Here is a 20,648-nt window from a genome sequence, read left to right on the forward strand (position 1 = left end):
GCTGTTTACTGATCAACAACTAATGAATAATTTTACCTTAAGGATTGATGATTTTGTTTATTGGGAATTGTATAATCCAGCATGGTGAAGATATGGTGTAGACTCATTGCGTGAAGCATATGCACATGCCCTCTTGGTTAATGATGTGATATCTCCAATACTCTTAGGCCTTCTCATCTTTTGACCCTATATTATGTTGGGGTAAAGGCACATTGCCACCCTTTTATTAAAGATATGACACCTATGACTGTCTTAAGACAATCATAGGGTGAAAGCCTAATCCTAATAAAACCTATGAGTTTGTGGTGTGGCTCAACACTTCACACCCACATCTTTTGTGTCACCCCTCTCTCTCACTCTCTCCCCGTTGTTCTTCTCCCTCATTCTTTCCCTCTCAACTGGTATCAGAGCCTTCACCTCTCCCTCTCCACTCCTGTCTACCTCTCCCTCTACCCCTCCCTATCCCCTTGGGCCTCGTGCCCTCAGCAGCGAGCTCACAGCGGGGCAGCGCAGCGGGTAGCGCAGGCAGAGCACGCGGGTGAGCAGGGCAGCGCGCGCGGGCAGCAGCGGGGCAGCGCACGGGCAGCCTCAGGGCAGCGCGGGGCAGCCTCAGGGCAGCGCGGAGGCATAGCAGGCAGCGCGGGGCAGATTTAGCCGCAGCAGCAGCTAGCTGCTGCTAGCTGCGTGTGCGCAGCAACTTCGTGCATCGTACAGTCACTGTACGGTCGGGTACGGACGTCCATACCGCCGTACGGACATCGTACAGGTGGCCGTACCGTACGGACACCGTCGTACGGACTGCGTCAGGGAGGCCGTTGCGTCAGGGAAGGTGCATTTCGAATCTCTTTTTTGGGATTTGTACCCTGCACAGGTACAGCAGGTACAGCAAGTACAGCCTGTACAACGGGTACAGTAAGTACAGCAGGTACAGCAGTTTTTTTTGGGGAAGAAGAAAAAGAGAGCACTCTGCTCTTCACATTCCCGGTTGTTCAGTTCTCAAAACTGTGTGGTTGAGGTCCTCGTGCTTGAGGTGACTAGTGCCACAGTGTGGTGGTTGCACAGTTATTTTGCTTCGGGAAGGTTAAATGCCTTGATTTTGCAGAGGGCTTTTATGCTTTTGCTGAGTGCAAATCTCAGCTTTTGGGTGACTATCAAAGGGCTTTTGCCTGGCAGTTTATGCAGTGTATGCCTTGAGGCAGTGTGGAGCCAGAATGCCCACATTGGTCTTGTTTCCGCAGTGTATTCAGTGACATTTCTGCAGGTCACATTTTGTGTACGACACCTTGAAAAATCTCAGTTGAGCCACGCTTGGCCAGGGCGCATCTAGTTTACTCGGTCCCTAACTGTCCATCGTTGACAGTGCTCAAAAGATTCTCTTCAGTGTTTGTACGTTGGGATCTGTGTTGTTATTGTGTACACAGGGCCGTTTATGCATTGCATTGTCAGGTGAAAGTGCCAGGAGAGCGTTGTATTTTGTATGCTACCTCAGTGTTGAGGTGTTTTTCACTTGGTACAGGTGTCAAATCAAGGGGCTTTTGCCCAGAGTTTGCTTGAGAGTACTTGAGTTCCTGTTTGAGACCTTCAGATGCCTTTTATCTTCTTGGCAGAAGGGTGATTGCTTGGGATTTGTCCCATTCTCTGTTGCAGGTTTGTGACAGGCTGAAGTATTTGGAGCCTCTTTTCAGTGAACAAAACAGTGTATGACAAGTGGTTCATGCATATAAAATCAGTGCAATACCTCATCTGAGGTGGGAGAAGTGTCCAGGACAGCAGTGTTTTGTGCTTCGTCAGCTGATGATGCACTTGTGGAACAGTTGCAGCATTTTGAAGTTACTGTTTTATGCCTGTTTGAGCACAATACAGTGTGATGATGCACTGATAAAGCACTTATGGAACAGCTGCAGCATTCTGAAGTTACTGTTTTATGCCTATTTGAGCACGGTACAGTGTGTCAGAAGGTACAGTGACTGGAGGGAAATTTTCTGTTTTGCTGCAGATTTTTTTTTACAGTAAAAACAACACTATTGTGAGTGCTCCCGGCTCTTGATAGAGCAGGTTTTTTCTGAGAAATCAGAATTTTATTTAGTCATTTTTTGACTTACAGGGAGTCAGCTATGACCTCACACCTGAGTGAGTTCAATGCCATCTTTACACAGCTTATTGCACAGGGATTGAACCTTGATGAGGAGTTCAAGGCTACTTTCTTGTTGTGTACCTTCCCTGAGAGTTGGGACACTTTCAAGATTACCCTGTCTAATTCAAATGTCACTCTTATGTATGCTGATGTGGAGAGCTCTCTCCTTATGGAGGAGATGAGCAGGAAGAATAATGCGGGCAGCAAGTCTTTAAATGCTTTGCAGGTACAGGAAAGAGGCAGGACTCAGCAGAAGGGGAGATCTGCTGGAAAGTCCAAATCCTGCAGTCAGTCTCGTGGCAAAAAGGATATTGAATGCTTTTACTGTGGCAAGAAGGGACATGTGAAGTCTAAGTGCTTCAAGTTTATACAGGATCAGAAAGCCAAGAAGGCTGAGGCAAAGGATGCAGGCAGTGGAAGCAAAGGAAAAGGCAAGGCCAAGCCAGATGACTTGGATGCAGTGAATGTTGCAGCAGAAGATAGTGAAAGTGACAGGCATGATGTTTTATGCTCTTCTGCTGTAATTGCACATACATTGGTTATTGATGGCCATGACATGCACACCTGGCTCTTGGATTCAGGTGCTTCTTTTCATGTTACTCCTCATAGGGAGTGGTTTACTTCCTACACAGGTACTCATGGAGTTGTTCACCTTGGGAACAACTATGCATGTCAGATTGCAGGGATTGGCAGTATACAGATAGTATTCCCTGATGGACGCATATTTATGCTTGATGGTGTTCGCCATGTGCTGCAAATCAAGAAAAATCTGATTAGCACTGGCTTGTTGGATGACAGTGGTTACCACACCACATTTGGAATCCCCAAATGGGTGATTACTGATGGCCAGGTTGTAGTGGCTGAGGGTTATAAGAGTGATACCTTGTACCCTCTTTATGTTTCCAGTGTAGGTAATCATGTTGTTGCTATAACCGAGCTGCCAAAGGTTTCATTGTGGCATAGCCGGTTGGGACACATGTCCGTTAAAGGAATTCAGGAACTGTCACGTTTGGGTTATCTGCCGTCTCTTTCATTTTCAGATTTGCCTACTTGTGATCATTGCATTTTTGGAAAGCATTCTATGACTCCTCATAAGAGGAGAACTCCCTAGAATAGAGCACCGCTTGATCTAGTGCACACTGATTTGTGTGAGATGCCACAGCTATCACTAGGGGGTGCAAAGTATTTCATTACTTTTATTGATGATGCCACACGCAAAGTGTGGGTCTATTTCTTGAAGCATAAGAGCGATGCCTTAGATGCTTTCAAGAAGTTTATCGCTCAGGTTGAGAATCGGACAGGTCGCAGGCTGAAATGCCTCAGATCCGATAATGGGGGTGAGTATGTGTCACATGCTTTTGTACAGTTTTGCGAAGCTAAGGGCATTAAACAGGAACTCACAGCCCCTCATAATGCATCTCAAAATGGTGTGAGTGAGCGGATGAATCGAACTATTCAGGAGAAGGTTCGATGTATGTTGTCTTATGCTGCATTGCCCCATGGCTTTTGGGCAGAAGTCGTGCAAACAGCAGTTCACATAATTAAGAGGTCGCCGAACAAGGCTTTCGAGTTGAAAGTGCCAGAGGAGGTGTGGTCTGGCAAGCCACCTTCATATAAGCACTTCCGTGTGTTTGGCTGCGAGTGCTTTGCTCATATACGCAAAGAACTGCGCACCAAACTGGAGCCTAAGTCTTCCAGATGCATCTTTATGGGTTATGGTGACGAAGGTGAAATGGGGTACAGGTTATGGGATCCCGTTAAACGAAAGATTATACGTAGCAATGATGTCATCTTTAAAGAGGATAGTGTACACAAAGAACCCGTGCAACCTGTGGAATACAGGAGGGTTATTTATGATGATGTCGGAAAGCAAAGAATGCCCATTTATATGCAGCAGCAGGCTGCTGCAGATAACCCTGTTCAAGAGGGTATACAGGCTGAAAATCAGCCAGACAATTTTGCCAATGATGCACCACTGGATATGCCAGCAAATGGGGCTGTAGAACAGCCGAATATGGTGGTACAGCCACCCGTCATGCATGACGAACAGGCTAGACAGCAGCCTAATCCGGAACACTTTGTTAGGAGGAGCACCCGTGTACAACGGCCTCCTGACAGGTTTGTTCCAGGAGCCAATAATGTGGCTGATTTTATCATGCTGACAGATTGTGGTGAGCCTTCCAGCTTCAAGGAAGCTATGGGAAGAATAGAGAAAAGGAAGTGGGAGAAAGCCATGCAATCTGAAATGGACTCCCTACTTCAAAATGATACATGGGACTTGGTGCAGCTACCTGCAGGCAGAAAGGTTTTGCCATGCAAGTGGGTTTACAAAGTCAAAGTGGATTCAAATGCTTTACCGAGGTATAAGGCCAGATTGGTTGCCAAGGGATTTAAGCAGGAGAAGGGCATTGACTTTGATGAGATCTTTTCCCCTGTAGTCAAGATGACTACTTTGAGAGCAGTGTTAGCTCTTGTTGCTCATGAGGACATGGATTTATGTCAGATGGATGTGAAGACTGCTTTTCTTCACGGAGATCTCCATGATGAGATCTATATGACTCAGCCAGACGGATATGCTGTTAAAGGGAAAGAGCAGCTTGTGTGTAAGCCCAAGAGGAGCTTATATGGACTCATGCAGGCGCGCCAAGAGAATGGTACAAGAAGTTTGATGCCTTCATGCAGTCCCAAGGGTATCATAGGTGTGAGACCGATCATTGCTTGTACACCAAACGGGCAAAGGATGGCAGTTTGATGCTACTCATTCTATATGTCGATGACATGCTGATTGCCAGTAAATCTCAACAGGAGATTAGTGCTTTGAAGAAACAACTGCATAAGTCTTTTGACATGAAAGACTTGGGTGATGCAAACCATATTCTTGGCATGCGGATTATTCGTGACAGGTCCAAGGGACTTTTGTTTCTGTCACAGAAGGAGTACATTGACAAAGTACTGCAAAGGTTTAAAATGGAGGGGGGGAAGTCTATTAGTACCCCGTTGCCTCCACATTTAAAACTCAGCAGTAAGGACCCCAGATCAGATGATGATAAGGCTGAAATGGCCAAGGTTCCGTATGCATCTGCAGTTGGTTCTTTGATGTATGCCATGGTTGCCACTCGTCCGGATATTGCTTTTGCGGTGGGAGTCATTAGCAGGTATATGGCAAATCCAGGCAAGCGGCACTGGGAAGCAGTGAAAGGTGTCTTGAGGTATCTCAAGGGTACCAAAGACTTGTGCATATGCTATGGTAGGCAGGATGCATTGGTGCATGGTTTTACAGATTCAGACTATGCAGGGAACGCAGATAACCGGAAGTCTACTACCGGTTATATTTTCACATTTGCAGGAGGTGCTATATCATGGGTGTCTCGGTTGCAGAAATGCGTTGCACTGTCAACCACTGAAGCTGAATATGTTGCAGCCACTGAGGCTTGCAAGGAAGCAATATGGCTTACTCGGCTGGTGGGAGATTTGGGCATTACAGGAGATATGCCAGTTTTGCATTGTGATAGTCAGAGTGCTATCATGTTGGCAAAGAATCCGGTCTTTCATCAAAAGACCAAGCACATAGATGTGAAATATCATTTCATCAGGGAGGTACTGGAAGACAAGCGACTTGAGCTTGTGAAGGTGCATACTGATGATAATCCTGCAGATTTGCTCACTAAGAGCTTGCCTACAGAGTGGTTTGCACATTGCCGCCACATCATGGGATTAGGATGAGACCATCCTTATTTTATGGTCTTGTATACAGTAACTGTATATTACTGTAATTTTTATTATTTTCTCCCCTTTAGGTACATTGGCCTTTAGGTGGGAGGTTGTTGGGGTAAAGGCACATTGCCACCCTTTTATTAAAGATATGACACCTATGACTGTCTTAAGACAGTCATAGGGTGAAAGCCTAATCCTAATAAAACCTATGAGTTTGTGGTGTGGCTCAACACTTCACACCCACATCTTTTGTGTCACCCCTCTCTCTCACTCTCTCCCCGTTTTTCTTCTCCCTCATTCTTTCCCTCTCATATTAGTAAGCATGCAAGTCTCTCTTAAGGTTTTCTTTGAATTTTGCCACCAACTTCTGTTTGTGAAGCGACTGAAGTGCGTGCTTGTACAAAATTGTAGTTGAGTGAGATAGCTACGGCTGGCATTCTCATGGTGGGCTATCCTTCACCTCAAAAGACATGTATTTGAAATTTAGCATGTTCAAATGTTTTGTCGATGTGCAAATATGGACAGTTTCTCTACAAGCCTCGAACTTATTTTGGAACATTGACAAATGCTTTGCATGTAGTTCATCTAGGATGGCAATTTTTTTCCCTTGAAGCAGTGTCGGAAGTGTTAGTCGTAACCTCAAATGGAAGATTTGGGTCTGCAGTAGCTATACCTGCTGTTGTAGTTAGTGCCTACGTAAATTGTTGAAACTTTATGTTGTTTTTGGTAGCCATTGAAATGCTGTAGTTTGAACATAGGACAACCACGTCAAAACCTAGGTGCCACATCAAAAGCCAGGTTCTTGAGAGGAGGAAATTGTAGAATATAGATACTTCAGGTTTAAACACACACAAGAAATTAGTCCTTAAAAGCTCATGTGACATTCCAAGAACCATTCAGATAGTTTTCCTTTCCTCAATTCTAACAAAACTTTTTAAAAGTTTTAGGAAATCAAGTACAAATATTTTATAGTACTTAATGTTTCCAAAAACCTCTTTAACTCCACAAAAGTATGAGAAACAATACTTGAAGTATGATTCATGCATTTGTAATCATCATAGAATACCCTTGCACAAATTCATCTTTCATACATTTCCTCTGCATGCTTTTTTCATAATTCACTTTGACATAATTTTTGGGTGCAAGGTATGAATCCGTAAATTAAAAAAGGATGAAATTTTGGTGGTTTTCCATTTTTGTTTCACTCTTAAACCTTATTTGAGTTATGTATGAATTATAGACTTTGGAGTTCTTAATAGAAATGTAAAGTTATAATGATTGCTTGAGTCTTGGGTCTCGCTGTGAGATACTTCGAGCTCAGCTCTACTGTGAAGTGTGCCAACTTGATACACACAATGAACATTTCAGTAGTTGCAAACTACAGTAGTCAATATAGAGTCGCATCGACTATGATAAGGAGTATTGCTGAACCAAACAGGCTGCGGCTAGGTCGGATGTGGCATTTGTTTGAGTAAGTCCATAATTAGTCGTTAGATTTCTCCATGTCACCACAATGTAAATATCCTAAGTCAAAGTATAGTTGATCTTTTATTTGATCATAATTAAAGAGTTTTATGTGTTAATTATGGTCAAAGAGTTCTTTTAATGGTCAAAGAATTGACTACGGTCAAAGTCTTGACTCTGGTCAAGTAAACCTGACCTTGGTCGAGGAGACTTGGTTTATTACCAAGAGGGTTAACTACGGTTAACCAGAGAACTACAGAGCTAACTATGGTCACAGAGTGTTGACTTCAGTCAACAAGACTTGGCATGCGTCAAGAGGGTTAACCACGGTTAACCAAGATGTGCCAATGTCGGTTGGAGAGTTGTGCCAACTTCGGTTGGAAAGTTGTGCCAACTTCGGTTGGAGAGACTTGGCTATAATTAAGGCGCATCGACCCTTGGTCAAAGCTCCTTAATTATGATCAAGAGCGTTGACTTCGGTCAACCATAGAATAAATATATATTTTTACATTTGTTATGTGTGCACATGTATTTAGTGCGGACGCTCACTGTGACTAGAATTAGTCCATAGTGTGTTATTTGCAAAGCGTCAACAATTAATGGGTGCCATGGTGGTGCGCTTTAATTAATTGTTGCAGGTACTAGGAAGAGTTATTTTCCTAAGCGCTACGGGAGCCTAATCAGAGTCTAGGAGGCGGTTTGCGTGACCAAGTGCTTCGAAGACTCTAGAGTTGCCCTTAGTGGCATGTAATTGGGAAAGTAGTATAGAAATTTGACAAGTGGCTTGTTGCCAAGAAGGGGAGCCTTAGAGCTCATGTAATGATTCATTCTACGTTGGATTTTTGGATATGTACAGCTTCCACGTTGAACTCTTGTACTCATTTTTCTCTCTAATGAATAAAAACCTTCGGGGGGGGTCTAGCCCGACGATTGTCCTGGGCCCTAGTGTCTCTGTTGAGAGAGGGAGAGCAAATGAGAAGTGTTTTGGATGTCCTTTGCGGGTAGTATTACATAGGGAGAGCAAATGAGAAGTGTTTTGGCTGTCCTTTACGGGTAGTATTTCATTGGTATCAAAGCAGGATTAAAGGCTTTCTCAAGCCTTTGACGATCCAAGCAGTAGCTTAGGCAAGGATGTGCAAGGAAGGAGAGAGTTTGCTATGCGCAATGGATAGGGCGTTATTCTACCTATGAACCAAAAAAAAAAAAAAAAGCTAACGGGGGCCCTGAGTCCTGACGAGATGTTGTCGAAGATAGTTGTGGAAGTGTTCTTGTTTCTTGCGTGGGTAATAATTGGCCTGACAGGGGTGCACCGATGAAGCTTTGGAGAAGTGTTTAGAGGCTTTGAGGGAGCGCACGGGCTCTGAGTGTAATTTGTGACGGACAACGGAAGCTCCATTAAACTTATGTGTCCAGTGCGTTGTGATGCAAAAGTTCCTGCAGTTCAAACTCTTCCAGGCGTGAAGTGAGGAGAAGCGATGGTAGGGGGTGATAGCCTATGTTTGGCAAAAATTAAAGATGCTCACGCTCAGAGCAATGGTCACTGGGGCGTGGGCGTGAGCGCAACTACCTTTACAACGTCCCAGTTTTCGTGTACACAGCGAATCTATGAGCGGATTTTGTAGACGAAAACTTTTGCAGGATTTCGTATTCGACGCTGAGCGCTGACAGAAGTCCCGCGATGGAGGTCTCTAGAAGGTGCGACGCGCGATGCAGATCAGCAAACCAAGGTCTCTGAGCTTAGGTTGATGTGGCACAGGAGGACACCTGGCTGAGGTCTTGGTAGGAGCTGACATGGTACACGTGTGTGATTTGACACGTGGCAGGTGACGTGGTGACCACACAAGTGAGATGACATGGTAGCCAACTCAATGGATGACGTGGCAAGACATGTGGCAGTTGACCTGGAGTGCCAGCTAGACAGGTGGCTGAGGTAGCAGACCTCAGGTTAAGTTAAACCCAACATAGTTAGATTAACTCTGGTTTAGTTAGTCTGGCCTAACTTGACTCAACCAGACTAGTTTGGTCACTGTAACCAGACTATGACCAGTCCAATTAGTCGTCACAGAATAACTAGACCAAAACCAATTAGTTTGGTTAGAGTAACCAACCAGTTACTCCATCTGGTTACTATCTAAAAAAAAAAAGAGGACAGTTATAGAGACTGTTTCTGCTAGCAGTCTTCACCTATCTGAGAGAGTATTTGAAACACAGTAAAATAAGAGATTTGCAGAAAAAGAATATGCATGCCTTTGTGCTCAAGAAAAGATGAGTCAGATGCATTCTGAATGTTTTTTTTGCAACAGCCAGAAAAGGAGCAATATAGTTATTGATGCCTTGGCAACTTCGTGGGTATATGCCTTGAGTTGACATCCCGGTACTGGCATAGATTGTGAATGCAAGACATCTCTTGTTGAGGTAATTTTTCCCTTTGAAAAGCAAAGACAGCGTGCATCAGCTGCATACACAGTGTGTGTGAGAAAATGGATCAATCACCTATCCTATGGGATTCACAAGATAGGGATGTACATCCAAGACAGAGAAGTGTGTAGCAAACTCAGCAAGAATTTGAGCAGATGGTACGCACTCGTATACAAGAGATGGGAAATCTCAGAAAGGATCCAAGGGCTCAGCATTTGTTTCAAGCAGAAGCTATGCCTAATGCACCATATGATGTGCCAATGCTAAAGGCACACTCTTGTGTACAGCCAGAGAAAGAGAGATCTCATAGGGGACGGTCTCATAGCAGGAAGAGATCGAGGCATCATCACCGATCTCTCAGTCCTTCACCGTCTACCTCGAGCTTGACTTCTGTATCTTCTTCTTTATCAGATAAACCATCCAGGAAGAGAAGGAAACACAAGAAGTCTAGGAAGAGTAAGTCTTCTAGAGAGACCAAGGAATTCAAAGAGGGAGGTAAATCTGTCAAGTTTATGACCTACAATGGATAGTATGGTCATACAGACAAAGCATTGCAGTTCGTCAGGCAGTTTGATGCTACATTCGGTACAAAAAAGTTTTCAGAATCCTCCAAGTTAAGAATGGTCAATTTGCACTTGACAGCGACAGCTAGTGCATGGTGGAGTGCACAGACCACAGATGGGTCAGCCCCAAAGAAGTGGAAGGACTTCAAGAAAGCCTTCTATCAGCAGTTTATGCCTAAATAGTTTAGAGATCATGTTCTTCAAGATTGGGACAGTTTGCATATGGATGTAGGAGATACAGTGGATGTGTACAACCAAAAGTTTTGGGATGCTTATTTGCAGGTTGCACCTTTAAGAAAGATCTCCAAAGGAACCCAAATGAGAAAGTACAGAGGAGCTCTCAGTCCAAGAATCCAGGCAGTAGTGAATGCTTTGGGGGCAAAGAACATTCAAGACCTTATGCATTCAGCTTCAGTAGCTAATCTTGTGCCGTTACAAGATCCATCCACGGTACTATCCTTGCATGCAGGACATGCCGAAAGAAAGAAAGCAGATTTTTCAAAATCAGAAAAGAAAGAATATCCCAAGGTTGAAAAGAAAGGGTTTTAGCCTTAGAAGTCGAGGGGTACTCAGTTTTCAAAGTCATGTAAAGGCAAATCTCCATTCACCCCTGAACAGATAGTTGAATTCCGTAGAGATGGGAAATGCTTCAAGTGTGGCAAAGAGGGGCATGTGGTTGCCCAGTGCCCAGAAAAGCCTTCAACTTCGAAGGGAAAAGAGGCAGAGAAGCCACGGGGACCGCAAAAGCCAATGGCAGGAGGAATTCTTGACATACTGGGTCATGTTTCAAACCCAAAAGAACGAGAATTGCTGCTATCATGGGGCAAAGTCAGAGACCAACAAGCGCTAATTTTATTTGATCCAGGGGCTACTGATAATTTCATATTAGAGGACCTAGCCCTGAGGCTAGGAATAAAGATGGAGGAGTTGGGCAGGGCTTTGGATGCCGATCATATGTTCTGTGGGAATCCTGTGCCAGTCACTCCCTTGATAGGGAAGCTCCGTCTTCATGTACAAAGTTATGTGGATCAGGAAGAATTCTTCATTTCTCCACTGAAACATCATGTTGTAGTCTTGGGAATGCCTTGGTTTCATCACAAGGCAGTGAAGTTGACTCTTCTTGAAAGAGTGCTGGAGTTTGTGCATAGGGGGAAAAACCATCGTTTAGTTGCCAGGAATAAAGGGGAGACTATCCCCAATGTATCTGATGTTACATGTGGTAAAGCAATAAAGTCTGCAATTTTTGCGTACATGGTTTTTGTAAAAGAAAAAGAGAATGATATGCATGCTGAAATGAATGATGCAGACAAAGATAAGTTTCAGTTTCTTGTAAACTTTAAAGATTGCTTTTCCAATGCTTTGCCAGGGGAGTTACCCCCAAAGAGACCAGAAGATCATCAGATAGAGTTAATGCCTGGTAGCGAGCCACCCAATAGGCCCCCATACAGAGTTAGTGCAACTCAGCGAGGAGATTATGACTCAGGTGCAAGACTTGTTGTCCAAGGGGTTGATTCAGCCCAGTTCTTCTCCTTTTTGTTCCCCTGTACTGCTAGTACAAAAGAAAGATGGCTCATTCCATATGTGCATCGATTACCGTGCATTGAAGAAAATGACATCCAGAATAGATTCCCTATTCCGTGCATTGATGATGTGTTGGATCAGTTAAATGGAGCTTCAGTTTTTAGTAGGATAGACTTAAAGAGTGGCTATCACCAAGTGAGGATACAGCCTCAGGATGTGCACAAGACAGCGTTCCGCACTACTTTAGGGTTGTATGAATATCTGGTGATGCCTTTTAGATTGACCGATGCCCTAGCTACCTTCAATAGGATGATGGATCATATCTTCCGACCCTACAGACAGTTCATTGGTATCCTCTTCGATGACATAATTGTCTTTTCTAAGTCCGAAGAAGAGCACAAGGAACATCTTGCTATAGTGTTTCAAGAGTTGAGAAATCGTCAGCTCTATGCAAACAGTAAGAAAAGTGAATTCTTCCTGGAAGAAATCCATTATCTGGGGCATATAATATCCAAGAATGGGATACAGATGGATCCAGCAAAGATCCGTGCCATTCAGGAATGGCCAGAGCTAAAAATTGTGCATGAAGTTCGAAGTTTCCTAGGCCTGTGTTCTTACTACAGAAGGTTTATTAGACATTTTGCGGATATAGCTGCTCCACTCCACGATCTTACTAAGAAAAATGCAGCTTTCAGATGGGGAATTCCTCAAAAGACAGCCTTCACCACACTCAAGGAGAGACTGACTACAGTGCCAATCTTAATCGTTCCAAATTTGTATCAACCATTTGATGTGGATTGTGATGCTTGTGGGGAATGTGTTGGGGTTGCATTGCATCAGAATGGTCATGTAGTGGCTTATGAGAGCAGGAGACTCCGGCATGCAGAGAGATATCTGGGAATCTATGAGAAAGAGTTATTGGCTGTAATTCATGCCATCCATACATGGAAGCACTACCTTTTGGGTGCAGATTTTACTTTTAAAACGGATCACCAAAGTCTGAGATACTTTTTGACTCAGACCAAGCTTTTCGAGAAGCATATGAAATGGGAAAACATGTTGTCAATGTATCATTTTTAGATTGTCCATACCCCAAGAATTTGAAACAGAGTAGCAGATGCCTTGTCCCGAAGACCCCAGGTCAATAATGTGACTATTGCCTATCATCAGGACCTGGAAGGCATGAGGGAACAATATGCTAATGATGTAGATTTTGGCGAGACTTTATAGCAAATGCAAGAGGGGCAGTCCACTAGTCACTATTCCCTGAAAGATGGGTATCTAATGAAAGATGACTACCTATGCATCACCCAGGAGATGAGGAAAAAGATTTTGGAGAAATGCCATGCAGCTCCCTATGCTGGACATAGAGGAATTACAGCAACAACTCTAGCACTAGAGAGGTATTTCTTTTGGCCAGGGATGCGGAAAGATATACATCAGTTTGTTACTGAATGCCTTACATGTTAGAAAGTGAAGTATGATAGAAGGAAGGCACCTGGCCTACTTATGCCTCTTCCCGTGCCTCAGGCACCATGGGAAAGAATACAATGGACTTTATTTTTGATTTGCCAGGGAATGATGGGATTTGGACTATCATTGATAGATTCAGCAAGCAAGCTCATTTCATTCCGGTTCGCAAAACCATAAAGGCAGATCATATGGCTAAGCTTTTCATGGCACAGATCTTTAAGCACCATGGTATGCCTAAGTCCATTATCAGTGATCAAGATCCTAGAATGACCAGTCTATTCTGGAGAGCTTTATTTGATAACATGGGGATGATTTTTCTTTTTCTTTCCATCCCCAGACAGATGGTCAAAGTGAAGTAGTAAATTCTACAGCATTGGATGTGCCGAAATGCTACGTGGATGACCAAGGTTCAAACTGGGAAAAGAACTTACCATTGGTAGAGTTTGCTTATAATCATATAGTACACAGCTCTACAGGGAAAGCCCCCTTTGAGGTCATCTATGGAAAGGCGATTTTGCCACCTATCCTAAGGACCAAGGATGAAATATTTACAGCTGATCAGTTTGCAGAGACCTCCAGACAGCTTACAGCCAAGTTCGGACAGCAATTGAAAGGTCTCAAGAGAAACATAAAAGAGCTATAGATAAGCATAGGAGACAGTTAGATCTCAAGGAAGGGGATTGAGTACTTTTGAAGTTCGAAAAAGCTAGGCTCTGCAAGTTTAAAGGCAAACAGAAAGTGTATGCAAAGCTATCTCCCAGATACTATGGCCCTTTCAGGGTTACCAAAAGAATAAATGAGGTTGCATACAGGTTAACATTGCCAGAGCATTGGAGGATTCACAATGCATTCCATGTGAGTCTCCTAAAGAAATTCCAAGGGCCAGGGCCTACAGAGCCAGTATCAGAGGATCCATTAGAAGTGGATGAGCTGGAGAAGGTCCTTCAGCAAAGCAAATTGTGTACCATACTATATGCAAAGGCCCTCAGGACAAGGAGGTTTACACGTATCTTGTAAAATTCAAGAATTATACGGCGTTAGATGCCAAGTGGATGGACGAAGACATGTTATCCGATCATCCACAGCTTTTGGATGTTTACAAGGAAGCTTTTCAGTTGAGGTCAACTAAATAAAAGCTGAGGGGATGTCACCACAATGTAAATATCCTAAGTATAGTTGACCATTTATTTGATCATAATTAAAGAGTTTTATATGTGTTGATTATGGTCAAAGAGTTCTTTTAATGGTCAAAGAATTGACTACGGTCAAAGATACTTGACTTTGGTCAAGTAAACCTGACCTCGATCGAGGAGACTTGGTTTATTACCAAGAGGGTTAACTACGGTTAACCAAAGAACTACAGAGCTGACTACGGTCAGAGTGTTGACTTCGGTCAACGAGACTTGGCATGCACCAAGAGGGTTAACCATGGTTAACCAAGATGTGCCAACTTCGGTTGGAGAGTTGTGCCAACTTCGGTTGGAGAGACTTGGCTATAATTAAGGCGCATCGACCCTTGGTCAAAGCTCCTTAATTATGATAAGGAGCCTTGACTTCGATCAACCAAAGAATAAATATATATTTTTACATTTGTTATGTGTGCACATGTATTCAGTGGGGATGCCCACTGTGACTAGAATTAGTCCACAGTGTGTTATTTGCATGCAAAGCACTAACAATTAATGGGTGCCATGGTGGTGCACTTTGATTAATTGTTGCAAGTACTAGGAAGAGCTACTTTCCAAAGCGATACGGGAGCCTAATCAGAGTCTAGGAGGTGGTTCGTGTGACCAAGTGCTTTGAAGACTCCAAAGTTGCCCTTAGTGGCATGTAATTGGGAAAGTAGTGCAGAAATTTGACAACTGGCTTGTTGCCAAGAAGGGGAGCCTTAGAGCTCATGTAATGATTCATTCTACATTGGATTTCTGGATATGTACACACGGTCGTACTCATTTTTCTCTCTAATGAATAAAAACCTTCGGGGGGGTCCAGCCTGACGATTGTTATGGGCCCTAGTGTCTCTGTTGAGAGAGGGAGAGCAAATGAGAAGTGTTTTGGTTGTCCTTTGTGGGCAGTATTACATAGGAAGAGCAAATGAGAAGTGTTTTGGTTGTCCTTTGCGGGTACTATTTCACTCCATACTGAGTTATGGGAACACAATATGGAGGTTGTGACAATGGAGTTATGGGAACCCAATATGGGGGTTCTGGAGTCGTTTTTGGAGTCAAATCGATAGTACCTTATTTGTGAGATGGTGGCACATGGCACACCTTTGTGCCATCTTTGGAGCAATACATATTTTTTGTTTCTACTTTCAAGTCTCATGCGCATGGTTCATCAATTGTCTGCACCTATATGTATTCAGTTGTGTGCACAATAAAGAAAAGCACTGAAATTTAAGTTAGCACTATGTGATTTTTGGGAAATTCTTTACACAATCTCTCGTTGTTGGAGTGTTGGCTACAACAAGCAACCTCCATTTCTATTTTTTAATAATTGGATCTTGCAACTTCAAGTACTTGAGAATGACATATTTCATGATAAGGGCATGATGTTGAAATCTAGCATGCACATGTGTTGTTGAAATGGAAGAAATCATCAAGCAATGGGACCCAAAAGAGACTACTCAATAGTTGAGAGTGTGTTTGGAAGTCTACATTAGGACATACTAACTAACTACGGAGCATGTGTTGAAACCAATCCTATGTAGTTACGCCTTTGTCATCTTAGGTAAAAGCCCAAGATACTGATGAATATATACTTGTAGCTCTTCTAGACATCGTTAGGAAATCATAGGCTTGGATGGCTCCTTCCTAGTTGGCTATTCCCCAGTCCCAAGAATGCCCCAAATTAGTTGAGGCTCATGGTTTATATGCATAGGATGTCTTAGGTGTCTCAATCCTAAGACTACCTTCACTGTACCAAGGATATGCCATGCCTTAATTGACCTAGGCTGTCTTTGGTGTCTCAACCCTAAGACTACCTAGGGTGTCATCCCTTAGTTGACCTAGGGTTAGATTACGTGATCCTAAGTTAACTTGACCTCCATACCACTAGCCACTTTATGTCTATACGTGGACATAACATTATCCCCTCATTCAAAGAGGGACCTAGACCCAAACTTAAGGAATTGGTGCCAAAGTGAATCAATACTTTCCCAAGTTCTACCCTTATCTGAGCGATCCTTCCACTTAACCTTTTAGATTTGGAACAACCTTGCTCCTATGCTATCAGTCCCTATAGTCCATAAGACATTTCGGTTCGTGGGCCACCTAAGTGGCTAGATCCTTGAGTCGTACAACTTCATCCTCAGAGTGACTCTCTCTTGCACCCCATATTCTCTTTCAATTTGCTGACATGAAAGATTGGGACCATCAAGTAAATGCAATTGATTGATATTGTTAAGGATCAAGAGAGGATCTAACTAGTTCTCATTAGTTGACAATGTTTAGGGATCTTCAAGTAATCCCGTTTGGTCCCCTCAAAAAACTCAAGGTGATCACTTTTGATTATGCATACAACTATGCTCTATTCTAAACGGTTTTGTTGGAATATGAGGGTCACCTCCTCACTTGTGAACCTACTATATGAGGACATGGGGGAGTTTGATGTACAGTATAGGATGGGAAATAGAAGGTAGAATCAGGGATGCCATGTGGATAGCAGATTGGTTGCCACATGGGCTGCATGCAGGCGTCCCTTTGTATTAGATTTAGGGTAGCCTCAAGGGCCACCTTGCCACATGGGCAGCACACAAACGTCCCTTTGTACTAGATTTAGGGTAGCGTTAAGGGCCACCTTGGAGAGAGGGATGTGCAAAGGTTGGTAGAGGCCTTAGTACAGAGTGCTTCATTATTCACTACACAGTAAGCTTGGATGTGATGCTCCTCTCAGTTGGTGAAAGACTATAGGTGCTACTTGGGGCTACTACATGCTGTAGACGGGCAAGAGGTCGGGCCAACAAAAGGTAGCATGCATGTTGGCATGCCATGTGTCAAATCGACAAAGGCCTAGATCTAGCTTGGTAGTATTGTGGCCAGTTGTGTGGCTGACCTATTGGGCAACCAGTTTGCCAAAGGGTCATCTTAAACAGGTTGGGGGTATTCGGTCCTATTTAAGGAGCCCCACTTGGGGTTCCTTGGTTTCATTGTATGCTTAGCTTGTGGATCAACTTACAAAAGTGAACATTAGTGAGCCCCTTGATGATCATGGAGTTCTTGTAGGTTTTGTAGTAGCAAACGTAGGTGTAGACCTACACCTTGTAGGAGAAAGAAAGAAGGAAAGAAGGAAGGAAAGAAAGCTTATTAAAGTATTTAAAAGACCAAAGGGTCTATGGATATTGAGACTGTTAAATACCCAGATATAATGAGTTGCATGTAAGTAGGAATTTGCACATAGATATAATGATCACGCATGTGTTGAAGGGAGCTTTGTCTGCAGTGAGAACATCAGAGTATAATTTTGAGTATAATTTTGCAGGAGTGCTCTACCTTTAAGCAGCTATTGAAGCATGAAGAAATTCACAAATCTAAGAAAGGATTTGACCTCAAAAAATGTCTTTAAATAGGCCACTCACATACCTTCCTAAATTTGTCATAGTCAATATGGACATGATTTGCCAAAATGACGTGTTTAAGGAATGTAAGTTCCTATTTCAAGAATTCACATTTTCTCTCTTTTAAGAGCTACTCTTTTCAAAGTATGGACATCACTATCTGTAGATGGCATCCATCCTCTTAAAGAGGCTTACTACGAATCAAGATGCCATTTTGGATGACCATAACAAACGTTTCTAGATATGGACAAAACAGATCGTTCCTCATCTATTGAAAAGTTGCTGGCACATTAGAGAGTCCAAATGGAAGCACCAAGAAGTCATTATAGCTAAATTGCATATGAATCGCAGTCTTATAGACATTTTTCTCAAATATTCTTATTTAATGATAGCTTGTTCCCAAATCGATCTTGGTAAAATACTTGGCTTTATACAACCAATCAATGGGATTGCCGATCTCGAACAAAGGATACTTGTTCTTGATCGAGAGTCTATGTAGACCCTTATAGTCTATGCACGAAAGGCACATTGGTGTGCCTTTCTTCTTAACCAGAAGCATTGATGCCCCCCAAGGTGACTTACTAGGTCACACTTGATCTAGGAGGCATTCTTGAAGGTGCCACACAATTTCATCCTCCTCAGTGAAATAACCTTGTAAGGATGATTAATACAAGTTGTGCACTTGGCATAAATTTCAGTTTATTATCAATGTTGTTAAAGTTGGTCTTCTCATGGATTTAGATTAGGGAGTGAGGGCTTCTATGTGGCTATGCCCAGAGAGGTGTATAGTATTGTGGTCCTCTCTCACTATAATTTTAGAGGCTGTTGGGGGTTCTACCAGGGCACATTGCCAGGGCAAGTTAGGCGAAACTTGAGCCTGGTAAAGGGTTGGTTTGGGCATGGTGAAGGCCACATTTGGGATAAAAAAACATGCTTGATTATGGCCCAAAAAGAACCACCTTGATAGGGTTAACCTGATCAAACGTGGTCGGGTCAGCCAACCAAACTTAGTCGGGTCAACCAACCAAACCTAGTCGTGTCAAGTGGCCAGGTCAACATGGTTAACAAGGTCTTTTAACATTTTGACATGTGGCATTATTGTGTGGGGTCGTGTATTAAAGATTGCTCCAACTCTTAGCCACCTAGCCACTCCTAGGAGCCTCATCCCCAAGATAGGATTCTGGGTATTTGAGGTTTCTATAACCAAGGTTTTATATGCCTTAACATTTGGGCTACCCTTTCGTATGTGGGATTACGCCCTTATACATTTCACCACATGTGATTCCAAGTTTAGCCCTCTCCCTATTAACACTTGCACCTTCATTATTTTGCACACAAACCACCTCAACCATGAGTTGGGTTGTAACTCCATTGTATTTTTTCCTCATGTGCTCCCTTTGCAATCCGTGGACTCATACTGTGTGGCTCTTGCTTGTACGTGGTCTCTTTTCAGAGGCATGTGGGTTCATGGTCCTTTTAGTGCTTCAATCTTGTTTGAATCTCCCTGCTTGCATGTTGATTCATAGGCATGCTTGCTCCTTGCGTGGGCATTAGCTTCTTGGAGGACTTTGCATATCACACTTTGTTTTTGTGTATGAACTATACCTTGTGAAGCAGCATTCAGGATCACGTGATCTCCTTGACATGCCCATCCATTTTTGCCATGTTTGTAGTTCAGTTTGCTATCCACATTTCATCCACATTCCTCTGCCAGATGCCTTATGCCACATATTCTGGGAAACTATCACCTTCTACTTGCTTTGTGATTGTTCATTGTTCATGTCATGTGTCACAGTCTGCTTGTGCTTGTAGTCTTTCTAACTCATTGCCAAAGCCTTGTCTATCCTGCTTTTGCTATTCTATGTCAGTATTCTTTGGCAGACTTTGGTGTTTATGCATGCTAGTTCTTGACACAGTTTTTGTCTGATCAATTGCCTTGCCATTAGCTACCTTCTAATTAGATGCCTATCTTGGACATGTGCTCACAAAAAATTAGATCCATTGGCTTTGATACCATGTTAACATTTTGACATGTGGCATATCTAGTGGGGCTGTGTATTGAGGGTGCCCCAACCCTCAGCTACCTAGCCATTCCTAGATTCCTCATCCTCAAAAGTGGATTTGAGGTGTTTGAGGTTTCTATCACCAAGGCTTTATATGCCTTGACATTGGGCTGATTAAGCCCTTGTACATTTGCCACATTATTCTAAGGTGGGATTCCATTTAGTCCTCTCCCTATTAACACTTGCATGCACTTTCATGCACTCATGATTGCACACATTCTAACATTCTCCACTTTGAGTGCTACAGTCCAACCACTATTTCATAGTTGCACATTGAAAAAGAAATGGGGGAAACAAAAACAGGAAAAATGCCAAAAATGGAGTTTTTGCCGAAATGGCAAAAGGAGAAAAGGGAATATGGTACAATTTATGTGTATAAATAAAATTTTTATACATAAAACAATCGTGAATATAGTGCTTCAAGTGACAAATTATGCTACTTAGCATCTGCATTAAGTCATGCCTTATGCAGCATGCATGATGCTTCCACATCTACGATTCTATGATCTATAATTCATGAATGATGATTCAAGATTCAACAATTTGAAACAGATTACAATTTGTGATTGCATAAGTAAAAAGCATCGTAATATCTACTATTATTGGTTCCAGATTCATGAACCATGTAACATGTCACATATCAATGTCAGAAAAATAAAGGCACACCCATAGTAGCTACTAGCATCCATGATCATGAATCATGTAAAAAAAAAGGCAGCCAACTAACTACCAAAGTAAACTCA

Source organism: Dipteris shenzhenensis, chromosome 11 (assembly GCF_047967505.1).
Source record: "Dipteris shenzhenensis isolate YYH24624 ecotype China chromosome 11, Dip_SZ_1.0, whole genome shotgun sequence".
NCBI classification, from domain to species: Eukaryota; Viridiplantae; Streptophyta; class Polypodiopsida; order Gleicheniales; family Dipteridaceae; genus Dipteris; species Dipteris shenzhenensis.